The sequence below is a fragment of the Mya arenaria genome, chromosome 14 (genome assembly GCF_026914265.1).
Source record: "Mya arenaria isolate MELC-2E11 chromosome 14, ASM2691426v1".
In the NCBI taxonomy this organism is placed as follows: domain Eukaryota; kingdom Metazoa; phylum Mollusca; class Bivalvia; order Myida; family Myidae; genus Mya; species Mya arenaria.
The window spans coordinates 46,138,742-46,142,723 of NC_069135.1; the positions used below are offsets into that span (position 1 = coordinate 46,138,742).

A 3,982-nucleotide genomic window follows, 5' to 3' on the forward strand; every position below is an offset into this window, starting at 1 on the left:
GTATTATATGATTTTGAGTATAACTTCATACCTTATAAGTAACTATTTGAAGTATTCCACATTTTAAATGACTTCCCAGCCACCAAAAAATATGGCACCCATATGGGTCCCACATGGGTCCCATGTGGGCTACCCATCTGGGCCCCACATGGGTTTTGCAACAGGGCTCCATGTGGGTCCCATATGGGCAACCCATATGGGCTGAATGTGGGACCCATATGGGCCCACATGGGTTTTGGAACTGGGCTCGATTTAGGACCCACATGGGGTTTTGAACAGGGCTTGATATGGGACCCATATGGGTCCCACATGGTATTTGTGGGCTCTATATGCCCTACCTAAGCAATTGATTTGGGGTAAACCGTTACTTTTGTTATAACATGTTATAATATATTGATTCCAATTACCTAAAATATTTGATCTTGAGTGTTCACCTATTGCATTACTATCCTTTCATTGGTTATCTAGACAAACAGCTATGTTGAGAAGTACAAATGACATAATGTCAACATAATATTTCATTACACAACAAAGAAAGCAAAAATCTTATTAAGTTTATTAACATGAAAACATTAGAAATGTAAAACAATATGTATACTAAAAAAGTCAACAAAAATTACATACTGACAATGTTAAGATTTTGCGTAAATATAAGTGGCACACAAGAAAAATGTGACTGAAATTATGACACATTTTCTTCAGTTTGGTTTGACAATACCAATCTAAAAAGATCTAGTACATTTATATGGTAATTTGATTAATAACTTAATAATAAGTGAAAACTTTGTTTTATTGATTGTGAAACTGAAAAAGCGTGTCAAAAATTACATGTCAAAAACACACTTTTTAAAGGCTTTAACGACATTCGGAGCTTCTCGGCCATTTTATCAAAAACAACCTCTGATGTATTTGGACGGTTTACATACTCAAAAAGCGGTACGTTTAAGTCCGCTGCAAGTAGATCGCGTAGTAAATTTTTTAGCAGTTAAACTTTATGACTTAACTCTTGGGAATCTTAATTATGTTTGCAATAATACACTTCACTGGCAATCAATTTAATCTTAGATCAATAAGTAAAATTCTAAAACCCTATATTTAATTAATGATATAATTAAAAAAAATTACAAACCACTTCAACTGATGTACCGGCATACATCAGAGGTTGTTTTCGATGGAAATGGCCGAGGAGCTCAGAATGCTTTAACGAATGTGTTTAAAAAAATACACAAATCAAAAGACGCACAATTCTAATAAACAGAGCATGGAGTGCATCTACACATTCAAGTATAACAATATTGCTTAGACATAAAGCAGTGTTTCAAACCAGAAATGAAATAACAGTTTCAAGTTAATTGGCACATAGGATTCAATCACAAAAATCATACATGTAAAATAAAAAAGAATTAAAAAAAATAATGAAAATAAACACAAACCAGAGCTATTGACTAACACAATTAATGCACTTTGTAATACTGACTAGTGAACTGACACGACTGAATGTTAAAACATATATATATATATATCCTTATTTCCTCCATGTATGTTGAGTTACATTACAAAATACATATGAAACAAAAGTAGAGCAACAGCATATAAGTTATAACAAATATTTACATAATAAAATTATATCATTTAGACCTGATTCATTGTTGTACATCAAGAAGGATTAATTAATATATACACACTCAATCCATAGGTTAAAAAAATGCATCTACCATGTACAAATCTGGGATCACTGTTATCACCAGTGAAATAAATGGGGTTGATATAATTAAAGTCATCTGGCCCCAATTTCTCATTTCATTCAGCCAAATTTCTTACTTCATCTTAAAATAAGTTTATTGTGAGTGTATCAACGTTAAAATGGTGTACCCAGGATAAGAAAATATTATAGTAAAACAAAAACCGACATCATTCCGAGATATTATGATAATTATTCAATGCCAGCAGGTTTCGCTTATTAAGAGTCTTCTTTAGAACAATCATCCAAATTTGAACTAAACATATTTGTTTTGTTGATGAGTCTCTTATTTGTCATGGACAGTTTGTCTTATGTTCATACAAAAAAGTAAAAGCAACATGGATTTGCTTATAAATATAGATAAGAAATGTTCTTCCTGCAACCCTTAACGATATGAAAATATAGGGAAAAAGTTTACAATACATTACATTACATTATTGTGATACATTTTGCATACAAACTACATAATATGTCACACGACATTGATGTGTTTATGATAAAACAATAGAAGCATACATATTGTACATAATCAATTAAAAACATTCTGACAATTTTTGTTGGTTTAATTCTGAGTCGTAAATCCGAATTTTATGGTAAGTAAATAAGTCAACATTCTACTCAGGAAGCATCGGGGTGACCCTTGCTCGGTCTTTGCGGCCAACCTCACGACCTTGAGACTCGGAAAGCCACTTCTATATGGCCCCCTCCATTTCCTTGCGGTTCTAAAGTGTGTTGCTGGGTTCAATTGTAGACATCCTGTAAATAGTGTTAGTGGATAGATGAATATCTGAGACAGTTATTTCATCAAAGTGATTATCAAATGTTTAGTAATAAATAAGCAGCATTATATATATTATTTTAGCTATGCAGATACATTTAGATAGGTATTTTAAAAAGTTTGTCATTTTTAACACTAATACTCAGTTATATTTTTTTTTTAAATCCATTGATGTATATGCACAGCATAGGTAGTTTCATTTAGCACACCTTAATATATACAACAACAAAACCACCTACTGAAAAAGATGTTTATCAAGTGGAGTCTGTCCAGTATTGGCGGGCCAGATTTGTTGTCAACACCGTCTTCATTATCCGGGAAACCGTGTCCACTGTGTCACTCCCACCATATTCTGCCAAGTATTTTACCTTGAACAAAAAGTTGTGCATGAAAATGCCTGTAAATCCACATATAAATGCAAAACAGCAAAAACTTTCAAGCAGAACCATAGTATCACACTCAATGTGGCACAATTAAATATTAAAATTTGAAGCACTGTTAGCGCCCCCTATACTGGCTCAGTTTGTGTGCCTGCCCTTATATTGATAATATCAGATCACATTTCAAAAACAAACATAAATGAATAATGTCACTTCAAAATGTAATTTTAAAGCTCAAAGTATGCATTTTTAAATTTAAAGACACTTCATAAAAAAAATCAATCAACTATGTTTGGGAAACTTACAACGGATGTTGCAGCATTCGCTTGTGACTTTCGCTCTTTGAAGGCTGCCAAATCCACCACAGTTTTGAGGGGGAAAGATATCCCCTCTGGCAACTCACTCGGAACTGCATCTTGTGCTTAACCTCTCGCCAGGATGAGACGCAGGAGCTGCGTATGCTGTCGCAATTGCTCCTGCTGGTTTTCCAAAATCACAAAGATCCAGGTGTCCCGATCTGGAACAAATAACATTCTGTCAAAAATAAAAATTTAAACAAGACACTTCAGGTAATATACAGTGAACCATTAAACCAATAATGTGATTGGCTGTTTGTTAATGTTTATAATAATAAAAAGATGCAAGGTTCAATTATGAAAAACATTTTACATTCCACTAAAATTTTCTATTTACCTTTTTGGATTCTGCTCTGCCGAGCATCGAATAATGAACGGGTAGCTGGAATGTTGGGGGGAGTTGGTCTTGGCTGTAACAGGGCCATCATCCTCATCATCACCATTAGCAGCAGTGGCAAGCTGTTTACCCTGGCTCAAATCCTCGTACATCCTGGATCCTTGGTGCACTTTTAAATTGGATAAAAGATTAATGATTGTCAGAATCCATTAAAGAGAAAAGAATATGTTAAAGTCTCTTTGGAGGTCTATATGTAAATAGGTTCCCCACAGCTGCATGAACCATTAATTTGCAGTTGTTTTTTTTAGTTTTGTTTTGGCATCTGCCATCCCGAATGCCTTTACTTTATAATTTATATATTATCGCGAAATTATATGACAAAATACAAAA

General features: G+C 33.7%; 1 long non-coding RNA gene across 1 annotated transcript; it reads right to left on the minus strand.

Moving 5' to 3' along the window:
* Window positions 1–2,385: 2,385 nt before the first annotated feature.
* On the minus strand, window positions 2,386–3,409 carry LOC128217082 (uncharacterized). Its single transcript, XR_008258179.1, has 3 exons — window positions 3,205–3,409; window positions 2,759–2,887; window positions 2,386–2,497 (listed from the first exon to the last, which is right to left on the minus strand). It is a non-coding gene; the product is annotated as an uncharacterized LOC128217082 (long non-coding RNA).
* Between the last annotated feature and the right edge of the window lie 573 nt (window positions 3,410–3,982).